Source organism: Melospiza melodia, chromosome 9, assembly GCF_035770615.1.
Source record: "Melospiza melodia melodia isolate bMelMel2 chromosome 9, bMelMel2.pri, whole genome shotgun sequence".
In the NCBI taxonomy this organism is placed as follows: domain Eukaryota; kingdom Metazoa; phylum Chordata; class Aves; order Passeriformes; family Passerellidae; genus Melospiza; species Melospiza melodia.
Window position 1 is genome coordinate 21,773,508 of NC_086202.1, and position 13,636 is coordinate 21,787,143.

Sequence of the window (13,636 nt, forward strand, 5' to 3'; positions counted from 1 at the left end):
ATTCTAGATTCCAAAATAGGGCCAGTCAACAGAGCTCCTCATTTTTGAGATATGTTTTTTTGAAAGAAGTGCCACGAGCCCTGAGACGCTGTCACCTCCGGGGGTTCTGGAAGGTTCCCTCGTGCCTTCCCTCAGCAGTGAGGGCCCAAACGCACATGAGGCATTGTCTGGAGTGTCTGGAGAAGGAAGGGGAGGATGGGTGTGTCCCACTTCCCGGGCCCTGGCGGGACAAAACCCAGCCTGGGCCATAGGAAGGGATGGATGTCCATGTCCCACTCCCCAGGCACTGGAGGACAAAACCCAGCCTGGGCCGTAGGAAGGGGAGGATGGGTATGTCCCACTGCCCGGGCACTGGCGGGACAAAACCCAGCCTGGGCCACAGGAAGGGATGGATGTCCATGTCCCACTGCCCAGGCACTGGCAGGACAAAACCAAGCCGGAGCCGTGCCACACCTGGGTGCAGCCACTGCAGGCAGCTCCCAGAATGTGCGGCTGCCTCACAGGAGTGTGCCCCGGCAGCAGCTCCATCCCAGAGCGGGCCACCGAGTAGCACTAATTGGGCAAATTGGGGGAACCTGAGCGTTCAGAGATGCTCACCTGGGGATGATCAGCCCTCGTCCCAGCGGGCTCTGCGCCCTAAGGCAGGCAGGCATGGCTGCCGGGGTGCTACGGTGCCCGAAGCCGCTGTGTGGCTGCTTGGGAGGATGGAAGCAGCAGCTCCGTTGTCCGCGGAGAAGGAGAGGCCGTGAGGGGCCGCGGCCGCCCGGGCTTCGGCCGGCCCTGCGGGAAGGGAGCAGCAGCAGCAGCGCCGCCGGGGCCGCCCGCAGGTCAGTGCCTGTTCATGGCTCAAATACCATTCTTTTTCTCTCTGAGGGATGCTTGTCATCACGTTAACTTCTTTTGGAGATTTTTAAAGTATGTATCAAGAAAAATCCCTTTAAAATCATCATCTGCTTAAGCGATCTTTGGTTCAAATGTTATTATCTTTTTTATTGAAAGCGAAAATTTTTCATGAAGATGTGTTTTCCTTTAAAACAAAGGATTTGAATTTTATATTGGAGTAGTCTTTAGGTTGTTTGTTGTTTGTGTATCTTGCAGTATGGTATTTCATTTTAAGGAAGAATTCTTTTTGAGAGGTTGGTTTTGTTCAAAAAATTTAAAGTTGATGTGTTTGACTTAGGAGTTTATAGGTTTTGTTGATAACTTGTTTTCTACAGGAAAAAGTAAGTTTTGTCATAATGGTTTTTCCCTTCTGAAGGGAATTCTGTAACTCTTATGTGTAATGTGGTTGTTTATATATCATTGTTTTGTTACTGTCTTCTGTTGTTAAATAACAAGTTGGGGCTTCTTAAGTGTGAAAAGGAAAATAGCCTTTGTAGTACTGCTTATCTCATCATTGCTGTCACACAGTTCTTTGTGTCATAAAAATGTTATTTTTATCATGGTAGATTTAATTCTATCTACCAACTCCTCCATTGTGCAAGGCTTTGGAACAGGCCAGCACTCTCTGGGTTACTGAGACCTCCCCTCCCTACTGCAGTCGTCACATTGGATAATTTGTTTTTGAAGTGTGTTGTACTCTATCTTACAAACCCTTGTGTGGTTTATTCCCACTATTCCCAGAGGATGTTACAGAATGTGATTGCTTTACAACATTGCTGGTGAGCCATTTGCTATTGGAACTGACATGGGTTAAAGTCAAAAACAATGAGCTAGCACCATACGCTTAAAAAACAATCAGGTTAGCTCAAGTCCAGTTGGATTTATGCCAAAATCCTCTTTCAATATTTTTTTCCTCTCTCAGCTTTTTAACTAGAAGTTAGACACCAATCCTGTCCTCTCTCAGCTTTTGTTATAGTAGATGAAATACATCAAGCTTGATTAATCTCATTTTATAATATAAGCTTTCCATTGCCCTTATCTACCTAGCAGTCCTCCTCCACCTGCTCTAAGTCTGGTTAATCTCTCAATTGCAAGTGACTAGATTGAATGCAGTATTTCAGGTGAGCTCTTCCCAGAGCTTTACACAACACTATTGCTTTTCCTTGGCTCCATTGAAAGTTAGACCAGCTGCCATACCATGGTGATCCACAGTCATGGTGTTTTAGCAGTCACCCTATTAATATTGAGAAATTATACCATTTATGCTTTATTAGCACATAATAGATTTGAGGTTTTTCTTTAAACCAGAGGAAATTTAATGTGTTGTCATCTACTTTCAATAATCTTAGGTTGTATCTCTTAAATGCTTTTATCTATTGTCTATGCATTGTTGCTTTCAACTTGCTGTTGTAAAGTTAGAAAACTTGCTATTCTAAGTTTCATTCTGCTTCCACTATTACTGGAAGCAGAATGAAAAATATCAATGTCAGACATTATATTTCAGTTCTTATAATAGTCTTTATTTGGCTTGTATCAGTTTTAAGTTTGGTAGAGATTCCTTGTTGCTGTTGTGGTCTTAAATTCTAGAATTCTGAGTTGGATTGGAGATCAACTCCTGTAGTCTGGGACCACACCAGATTTGATTTCTTTTTGGTTTATCTGATTTTTATTCTCTAGTGTCATTCCTTTCAGTTGTTTCCCCATGCTCAGTATTCCTCTTCTCACTTAAATGAATACAACATAGCAATTCGAGGTTGGAACATGCCTGTATTATCCTTAATCTTTACTGCATTGGTTCTTTTCATTTATGTAACTGAAAAAATATCTTCGTCTATTTTAATACCCTTTGCCAAGCCTAGGACAGTTCCTCTCTTGACAGGTCTCACTTCACCCCATGCCTCTCTGTTAAGGACCAATGAGCACACACAAGTGCTTTTGCCCATGAGTTTTGTCTGTTTCTCTCTTCACATCTAACACTTCCTAGGGTGGTAGTGCATCCAGTTTGGCCTGGAGTGCCTTCTCCTGCATTTCTCTTCTCTTTTTACTGTGTTTGGAATGTAGATTCTTGACTATTTAAACATTCTTTATGTCAAGTATTAGTAAGACTTTGCACCCTATTCAACCTATTAACTCCACAGTCCAGCTGATGTAACTACACCAGAGTTTGCCTTTCTGAAATCTGAAGGTTTAGAGATCCACTTACTTAGTTTATTTTCCTGTTTAAATAACTTACACCAGTTTTGTCTGACTTGGTCCAGAACTGATTTCTACAACAGTCTCACTACTTATCAGTAATATAAATATATCTTATAATCTCATATTGTTCTGATGAGGATTTACTTAAGTGTATTGTACATTGCATCCAAAAACAACTGAATGGTAGTGCTATGGGTAACATTTACAGTCCATTTTGTCCCTAATTCTGTGGTTATAAGCAAACACCCTTAGCCACCACTCCAGGAAAAGAATAACTGTGTCATGCTGCGCACAATGGACCCGGACTTAGGGAATACCAGACTCCAAGATCATGTTTTCCATGCTTTCCTCTGCTGCAGTGAAGCCTGCTAACGGCACCACCAGAGTTAGGCTGGGGTGGGTTTTTTTGGTTTTTTTTTTTTTTTTTAACAGACTTGAGCACCTGTAGTTCAGCTTCTCTGAAAATCAATTTCTGAGCCCATAAAATGGATTAGTCTCTAGCCAATCTTTAACCTGCTTTTGAGTGGGAGTGTGTGTGCATGTGTAGCCCACTGTTCAGTGTGCTGTGTGTCCCTCTCCGTGGCCGCATCTGGCCAGCAGCGGATATGAGTATGCCACAGCTGCTTGCTAGGATATTTAACTCGAGGTGTAAGGGTTTGTGAGTCAGCCCTGGAGGTTCCAGGTAATGAGCAGGATGGTGATTATTACACTTGCAGGATTGTATGTACTTGCATTCCTAAGGACAGCTTGTGATGTGGGTGTGGTGGAAAGGGTAGTTTAATTCTGGGGGGGGGGGGGGGGAGGGGGGAAACTGTTGTGAGCTTTAGAACAGATAAAAGGAAACCATTACAAAATACATCAAAAGAAACTTCACAGAAATATGCCTGTCCTCATTTTAATGCCTGCAATACAGAAAAACTGGGAAAATGTTGCACAAGTGAGTTTACCATTTAATAGCTGATGAAATGACATGGTTATGCAATAATTGTTTTCAAGATGGGGATGCACAACTAACTACATTATTCTTCTAGTACTCAGTGTGTAAACTAGTCTGTGTATCTATGCATAGAAAAGCTGAACTAAATTACTTACTCAATAATGAATTTTTATTGGTTTTCTTCATCTAAGGTTATTAGCTGTCAGAACAGATGTAGATATTTTCAGAGGTGCTCGGCATAAACAACCAAACAAACTTGTAGAACATTTCACAGCTCTTTATTTTCTTACTAATTCATAGTAATTTGAGGGGTTTTTTTTAGTTAAGTTAAAAGCATTGTTCTATTATTTTCTTGGGGAAAGACCTGGATGAGACATTTCTTGTGTAAATAACAGACATGAAATAAAAATGTACACATCTCATCCATCACTGAAATGAAACAATTTCTTGTGTTAAAACATGAGAGATGACTGGTCAGACAGATGTGCTGATTAAACTCCCTGTGCTCTTATGATCTTGACAGACATCGGTTCCAAGTTGAGTGAGTCTGTGATACAATGGCTAAAACCAGCTCTTCTCAGTATATGAGTTCAATGCTGTCTTTCTTACCTATTTACATGGATGTACCTTGCATGGTCTCTTCAGATTTTGACCTCTAAACCATCAGAGAGAGAAAAACCAAAATTTGCATAGTTTACTCCAAGGTGTTCCCAGGCCCCTTCCCAAATTGTCATGGATTGTACAACTGTGTTACATATTCTTATGTTTGAAATTAGAATTGGTAAGCTTTAGGGCTGCTTCTGTCACAGGAGAAATCCTGCCTTTCTCAGAATTGCTAGAAAACTTCTACTGATTTCAGGCTGACTACAATTTCACATTGCATTGTGGACTTAGGGTGTGTGCAAGTTCTAATAGCTTGAATGTATAAATGTAAATTGACACAATCCCATTAACCAGCAAACACAATTAACCATGTGGAACACTGTTTATACAAGTTTAAGTGTTTTAGTTAGAATAAATATTTTCTCCTTTACAGAGTTAGCTTTTTTCATAACCTGTGACCTGGTTTATACGCAGCTATGATGATTCACAAGTGCCTTCTCTAATAGGGATTAAACTATACTGGTATAACTATCAGTGGGGGTAGAGTTTAGCAGTATTTTTGCTGACTTTAATTGTATCTACATGTAGGAAATTGACCATTTTTACTCAGTTACTTTAGAAATAGGTAGATTTAAATAGTAGAAAAAGTGTTAACTGGTCATTGTGGAGGTAAGACTTGCTATAACACTTTCCCAGTTTATTTAAAACAGGATGGAGGTACTGTGAGTAGCCAGTTTTCTCAGAGAGTTTGTCAGTACCTGTTTTGTAAGATAGATCAACAACCATTTGTTTCTCAATCAAATTACACAGTCAAACTAGAAAAATTAGTTGCTGCATCTGGTCTAAATTCCTCTCTCAATCTTTTTATAAACCTATTGATGTATGTAGGATATCTGCTTAAGATCAAGTAGAACATTTTACCCTAACTCCATAAAGTCAGCCTGAAGACCATAATTATAAACGTGATCAGCTCTCGTCATAAAATATATGACACCTCTACTGAAATGTATTTAGCAGCTGATCCTTCTTAAATAAGTAAATAAAACCAAAACAGAAAAACCCCTACACTTATTTCTATTCATCTGTTTTATCTGGAACACATTCCTTGGGCCTGCTGGTGCAATATATATTTAAGGAAATTGTGATTTTGCAGAAGAAAGGGAATTGGAAGGGGAAATAGGAAAAAAATATCTTATGAATGTTCTCAGACTCATGAGCTCAAGTATTTCATGATGGAAACTGACTTTAAGGCAATTATTTTTCTCTTTAGAAGTTGATGAAATTAACTTAATCTTCTTGTAAAACTATATAGGGACAAGTAAGATTTTGGCTGGGTTTGTTTTGGTCTCCATCAGTGATTTTCTGTGGTAGCCTGATTTAGGCAGTGGTGAGCAGGTTAGTGGGGATGGTCTTCGGTGGCTCCATATGGGGTGGACAAGTAATAAAAATACAGGCCAAAGAGGAGAAATACTTACACTTGCTCAGCTGGCAACTCTACTACAAGAACCAGTTTTTCTTTGCTCTGTGATCAGTGCATGCAGTGGGAAACCTTATATTTTACTAAAGCCTTGCCAGGCAAAGCTTGCTGTCACCTAACATGCCATGGTGGTTTCTACTTTCTTTGAAAAATGGTCACTCAAAGGTGCCTGTTCCATTAGCTGTTTATCTAGTAACTTGGTGGCTACAGATTTGGATTTTTTCCTATTCCCCTTGAATAGAGTAAGAGACTCATCTCTTCTAATTACCATTTGGGGTGAAAAGGGCATGTTGCAAATGTTACCTCTTGTGTATGAAATGTTTAAAGCTTTTTCTTGGGCAAAGAGAGTGGGCAGGAACATGATTAGATCTGAGCAGTGACTGGGACACCTGAGCTCTGGGCTTTGGTAAGCTCTGTAACCATAGCCTTGTTAATTCCTTCTCTTTCCCTCTGGCTCAGTGCACTTCTAAGCAAAGTGAAATGCCTTCAAAGGAGCAAATGGGGATTTTCCCCACATTAGACTATCCAGGTGACTGAGGAACCCTAATAAGAAGTGAGGCTTGTGGGTCTGAAATCTTTCAGATTGGGGAATTGATGCATATTCCTCTGCCTCAAGATGAGTACTTCAAGCATGGAGAAAGAATGCAGCAGATGATGGTAGTAATTGATCTTTCCTGGTAGGAAAAAATACATCTCCACAAAGAGCATGTTAAGGGCTGTGAATCGTACAAGAGGAGAGACATTTCCCCACAATTCTAAGGTAGATCGGTGTGCTTGAGAACCTGGGCTGATGCTTACTAACCTCAGTGAAACTGAACCATTACACTGCAGCTGTAGATCTTGTGGTGGCTGAAAGGGTGCTCATAGTGGGATGAGTCCCCTTGTGCGGAGTGCGAGTCCCTCACACCTGAGCCGTCTGTCCCAGTCCGGGCTGAACCCACCCCTCTAAAGCAGTGGCAGTGGATGTAGTGCAGAGGTGGCCTTTTCCAAACAGGACGTTTTGCCGTGAACCAGCGAATGGCTTCTCTCAGTCCTGCCGGCCGGGTGCCGCGGTGGCGGCTGCTCGGGCCAGGGCGCCGAGCTCAGCGCTGCCCATGGTGTCCCGAGCAGAAGGGAGGCAGGGAGACGCTGCGGCCTTTCTCCCGTGCCTCATGTCCAGCGGGGCCCGCGGAGGTGCCGCAGCAGGTCCGGGGGCCGGCCCGGGGCAGGGTGCCCGGTTGCCGGAGCTCTGCCCTCCTGGCCCGCCGCCCGCGGGTCAGGCGCAGGCAGGGGCGGCTCCGTGCCTTGCTTTCCCTGTCCTTCCCCTCCTCCTCCCAGTGCGAGTCATGACCGCATCGCAAACAACTGGCGCGTTCACCTGTACAAAACGTCTTCGTGGGCAGCAGCTGATGTGACTAAAAAGGCTGAGGAGCCAAGGGTAGGCTGCAGACACTGAACCTGTAATACGAAGCGTGCCTTCACGTTACGTTGTCCTACCTAAACCAGGCAGTTCTACATGTCTTCCGTATGCGATCTGTAGTAATTATGTGCGTTTTATAACATCTTGCGTCACTGGAGTCCCTGGAGGTGGCTCGGGAGCTCCTCGCTCGGCGCGATGGGGCGGGCGGCGGTGGCGGCGCCCAGGGCGGGCGGGGGCTCGCTGCTGCCCGGGGTGCCTGGGCATGGCGTGGGACCGAGCGGGAGCGCTCTCAACACCGGCGCTGGCTTTTCACGCTTTTAAATAGCGATCACGGGGCTAGCGTGACAGGTGAGGGAACTGGAAATCAGCTGCTATTGAGTCAGAAATCATTTATCAGTTTAAGGCTGGTTGGGGCCAGTTTTCTTAAGGCGATTGAAGAAAAGGGGAGAAAGGTTTGAGAAACCTGGAACTTGTGTACTCATTTCTAAATTGCATTGGCCTTATAGTTACACATCGAAAATGCTTTTCTAAAAATTATTGCTGTCCACCCAGTAACGTAAAAGACTCGCAGAGCGTTTCTTAGTGTGTGAGATCTCCATCTCCCAGTAGCATTTCATGCCTCCCCCGTTTAAAAACAATGGGGAAGGGTGGTGTTTGGATTTAGACTAATTTTTCAACAGCGATAAAGGAGCTGTTTTCTGTAACAGCGTGGATTATTAGAAACTTGTAATTTGCAGTTCGCATTTGTCATCAAAATCACAGCAGGGGTGTAAAAAAAGGGACTAGATCCTATAGTAACCTCAGTAATTCCCGTTCGCGGCTTTGGTATGTCGATGGAAAAACCCAGCGCTTTCAGAGAGAAGTTGCTTGAGTTTAATAAACAGTGACTTCAGAAAGTGTAATAAAATCAATTAATGTTGCAAAAGCATTGGCCAAAAACAAAGTGGCGAAAGGATTTATGGAAATGTAATGGATTTACAAGCATTTTCCTGCGACTTGATAAACAGCAATTGGAAGTCGAGATGGTGAAAATAATTAGTCCCGCAGCCTCAGTGAATATGGACAATTTATTATTATAATTTTATCCTTTCAGTGGTTATTCAAATTTATTTTTTAATTTTGTGAGCTGGAGCGAGGGGGGATTAATCTAAAGTTTGGTTCACCCTTCCTCAGGGACTCGATTTCTTTCCACATTTTCTCTCTTCACAAGGCAAACCGTGATCTGTCATTTGCCAGGGCTTCTTCACACAGAGGGCTCGTTCTTAGGTTTTCTCCATGTATTTCAAGGACTACTATCGTTGGCCTTAGTAAATAATGTTACTCAGCGGGGGAAGGATCAGCTGTTTGTCTCCCTATACGCCAGGGTTTTCTCTCCCTTTTGATTTTCAGATGCGTTTTCATGCAAACTTTCAAAGAGCCGCACTTGGGAAGAGGCTGTAGGAGCATGCCCTGGCTCTTGAGCAACGCTAGCAGCAAAAACTTTTCTGCTTGCTCTTAAGAGTTCGTAGCCCTATTATTACAGTAGAAAAGAGACATCCAGCATGGAGCAGAAATTACAATTTCGAGAAGTCAGAATTTATTACAGTTAAACTGTGATAAGATCCCATCTGTTATGAACACATGTAGTACCAATTGTTTTTCATACAACTGCAATTTATTTACCCTTCAGAGCGAATAAGATTACAAGCGCGATTAAAAAAAAGAAAAAACAACAAAACAACAACAAAAAAAAACAAACCTAAACCCAACCACCATGATTTTTAGTTTTGTTTTTGAGGGGAGTTTTTTTGTGTGTGTGTTTCGGGTTTTCTATTTTTTGATCCGGCCTATGTGTTTGTATCCGGGCAGGCCGTTTGTGGTGCCGTGCTGCCCTCCGGGACTGCGGGCGGTTCCCGGTGCCCGGGCACGCGGGGTCCGTCGGGGCCCGGCCCGGCCCGGCTGCGGCCGCTGCCCTGCGCTCCGCCGGGGGCCGCAGCGCCGCCTGGCGGCCGGGAGCGGCACCGGCCCGCGGCCCGCGCAGACAAAGGGAGCCGCTCCTCGCTCTTCTTCCTCCCGAGGAGCCGCTCCTCGCTCTTCTTCCTCCCGAGGAGCCGCTCCTCGCTCTTCCTCCTCCCCGGGAGCCGCTCCTCGCTCTTCCTCCTCCCCGGCAGCAGCCCCTTTCCCACCGGGCAGCTGCGCGTAACGCGCCCGCCCGGGCCTCCGCGCAAAGCGTGCCCGCTGTGGCCCGCGCCTCGGGAGAGCAGTAACGTTTGTTATTAACTGGAACGTGAACCTGAAACGGTGGAGGGGGAGGGGGGGGATATTTTGGTGCTTCCTTTGGTCGTGGTAGTTTGGGAACGAGGAATGTGCCTGCTCGTCTTCTTGTCCCATCCCACAGAAGTGGTTTGGATCGAGTAGCACGCGCTTCACAAAATAAGGCAGGAAAGATGAGCCACTCACACACACACGCACGCACGCAAAATCCCACACGTTTTTACCGTGATAGCCTAAGAGCGGTAATCTAATTTTGTTCTCTTTCAAACTGTTTCAAGGCATATATGTGTGTGTGTATATATATGTGTATATATATCCTCCAGGTTTCAGTGGGCGTCCTTCTGCTGCTCTGTTATCATTATTTCTTGCCTTGATGTGACGTTGAAGACAGATGACAGCATTGTCAGGTTGTCTTTAATTCATTTGAAGATTAAAAAAAATACACACACAAGGCTTCTTACACAATATTCAAAGCCTGAAAGGATTCACGTTTTTTGTTTTTTTTTTTTTCACGTAGGGGACGTGGGGCTGGGAACGGGGGTGGGTAGTTGATGAATTTCAGACATGAAGAGAGAACAAAGTCTGTGCATCGCTGTGCGTGCACACACGCACAGAGCAAGCAGTCGGAGGTGAGATTTTTGCAACAGCAGCACCTGGTTGATGTTGATGGAGAAATATCCAGCATTAGGACAGTCTTTTCGCATTTATGCACAAGCTCAAACGTATAATCTGCTCAAATTTCAACCACGTCTCTGCTGCCAAAGCATTCCGCCTCCGAAGAGGTGAGAGCATACAGACCCGGGGTCCGTCTTTTTTCTTCTGACACCTCTGTGCTTCATCGCAACAAAATTTTACCTTAAAAAAAGAAAAGGTAAACTGCCCCGAATTTTCCAGGAGTGAGCTGAGAAAGAGATTTAGCAGGGATTAGACACCTCTGATCAGAACTGGTTGCTTGCCTGCCTCAGGTCTGCTCATGAAGCAGTGCTAGCTGTGCAGAAAGAATCAGGGGTGGTGGGGTATCTCAACACGGCATTACAAATGTCCGAAATTATACCCAAAAAACTGTATGAAAAGGAAATTTGGTGCTGGTAGCTCCAGCGATTTTCCACTTAAGAATCGTTCCTTCAAAATAAAAAAAAAAAAAAAAAAAAGCAAAACCAAAAACCAACCAACCAAAAAAAACCAAAAACCAAAAAAAGAAAACACACACAATTTAAAAAAAAAAAAGACCACCAAAAACCCCTGAACTGTGGTCTACCGAAAGCCTACAATGAGAGCCAACAGTATTAAAGCAGCAGTGCTCTCCATCTTTTCTGAGTATGAAAGAATGAAGTTTGATCAATGTTTTTATGGAATAGGAATGCACATTTACTTTTGTTTCGGAAAGTTTGGATCTTTCGGGATTCCCTATGCCTGAGTGATTTTGACTGTAGATGTGGGTAGATGATTGCTAACCTCGGGTCGGAGAGAGGAGGGTCAGCCCCAGCTCTGTGTGTACCTTGCTGCCTGTGCTGAGGGTGGCTCCAAAGGTGGTCAATGGGCAGTGGGTGGCTTTTCTGATCTCAGCAAATGGAGCCTCTAATCACTGAGGAAAATCTTCCCGTAATAAAGGCATCCTTGTATTTTAGTTCTAGCATACATTTTGCATTCCAAAACCAGGCAAGCATATGTATATGCGTGTGTTTGGTGTGGGCTTGTGCACATAAGCCAAGATACATATGCCCATCTAGGCTCAGATATATTACAGAGACTCCTTTGCTGTCTGTGGAGTTTGGTGTTTTATTGTTTCATAAAACTACCTTAATTACATTTCCCCGTAGATAAGATAAACAGGACCCTTCTTTTCTAACCGTTGCTTATCAGAAGTATTTTGTCGAAGTGGCATCCAAAGTAAGCTTTTGAGAGTGGAGGGAAACGCATTAATTTTTATTTTGGTTCTTCAGTTGCACTTAGCATCTGACAAGAGTTGATTTAAATATTACATGATTCTATCTTTAATGTTCAAAAAAGATTTGTGAGAAAGACAAAACTGTTTAATTTAAACTAATGTATGCCTGACTCTGGTCAGATTGATCACAGTTTCTGTTTTGATGGGTTTTGCCCTTCTGTTGCTTGTCCTCTCAAGCTGGTTTTTCACTGTGAAATTATTTTAGTTCGGTGGCATGGACCAGCGGCTGCTGTCAAATCCACAACCCATCCAGTTAGTAAGAACGGGGGGGTGGGGGGGTGGGGTGGTGAGGAATAACAAATGTAGTCCTTTTACCTAAAAACATTAATGTCCATAAGTCAATCTCTGTTAGAAAAAAAGACGAATTTAATAGATTAATATCAAAATCCTAGGTGGCACTTGCCAGGTCGTATACTTAACAAGGCTGGAAGAGAGACCTACTTATCACCACTCTACATATAAAATAAGGTGTTTTAATTTTTCTTTAACCTCGGGGACAGCATCTGAGCAACATAGTAATAATAGCATTAAGTGTTCATTTCACCACATGCATCAGCAATCTTTGTGTGTAACCTTTCAGAGCTGAAATCCCCAAAACTGTAGTTAGGCTTCCAGGACACAAATGCTTCCCTCGCCCTTTTTAAATCGCCCCTGCAACACCTGATGGGCGATGGGATTTGGTTAGCGAAGTCTGAGCTGCAGCTGTTCAAGATCTGTAATTGTAAAACACACGAACAGGAGAGGAACGTGGCAATGGTGGTGTTTTAATCGCGGCAAAACTGTAATTGTTGCTTGCACACCCAGATGGAGCCTGAAATGTAATTTTCCTCAAATTAAGAGTAGTTAAAATAGCAAAGCGGGGAAGGCAGTCTGGCCGGGCTGCAGGAGGGAGCGGGGGGCGTGCGGCATACAGAGAGGACTGCGAGCTTGTTCTGCCTTCCTCGGGCTCGCCGGATGAATCCTCCGCCACCATCACCCCCGACCCGAGAATCCCTTCTTTCAATTACTTTCTGTGTTTGTATCGGCTTCTTATTTTATAACTAAAGTTTACTTGGTGCAGTTAACAGCACTGCCCTCTCCTCCCTTTCTCAAACTCATCGGTTCAGAACGAGAGCCCATTTTACATTTCCTAAAGCAGAGATACGCAAAGGTGCCTTTCCCATTTAAGGCGGCTGGGGGGTAACACGTTTGGTTAAACCGCAAAGCGTTTCCCGAGCCGCTTTCGGACAGCGTCCCGACAGAGCCGCAGCGCGGCCCAGCCCCGGCCTCCCCGCGTGCGTCCCGGGCCCCGCCGAGAGCCGTGCCGGGACGGCCGCTGCAGCTTCAGGAGCTCGCTGCTTTTCTCGCCTTTGCACATTAACGCTAACTTCCACTAATTATCTGAAGCGAATGTATTCGACTAATTAGCATCTGGGCGCCACGGGAAACTCTGAACAGTAATTATATTGTGGGGGGAATCCAGAACGAGGGAGAAAACCCGGTGATTTGTCAAGCGAAGTCGCCGCTTGCAGCTTTGCCCCCCGCCAGTGCGTCGGGCCGGGGCCGGGGCCGGGGCCGGAGGAGCGGGGCCGAGCGAGGGGCAGCAGGTCCTCGGCTCCGCCTGGGCCGCTGCTCGAGCGCCGGGCAGGGCGCGGGGCAGAGCCCTGCGCTGGCATTGCCCTCACGGACTGCGCCAGCGCTTTTCCGACTATGTCGGCGGCACCGGTTTGCTGCGCAGTTTCGGCAGCTGCTCCGCCGCAGCCCCGCTCCTACCTGAACGCAGGACGACGAGCCGGAGCTGGGCGGTGGCCCTGGGGCGCCAGGAGGAAACCCGGGCTGGGGAGGCAGAGGCGCGGTGCGGGCAGGGGCAGCCCCTCTCGGGATCGCGTCAAGTTTGGCACTGCACTTCAGTAAAGAGCAAACTCGGCCCAAATAACGGATGGCTTCTTTTTTTCCCCGTCC

General features: G+C 45.1%; 1 protein-coding gene across 1 annotated transcript in view; it reads left to right on the top strand.

Annotated features, from left to right (window-relative positions):
- The first annotated feature begins 7,415 nt into the window (after positions 1-7,415).
- LRMDA (leucine rich melanocyte differentiation associated) overlaps positions 7,416-13,636 on the top strand; it is a 641,685-nt gene continuing 635,464 nt past the window's right edge. Inside the window, exon 1 of the mRNA XM_063163848.1 lies at positions 7,416-7,512. The gene's annotated coding sequence lies outside the window, so the exon portion shown is untranslated. The remainder of the gene's footprint in view (positions 7,513-13,636) is intronic.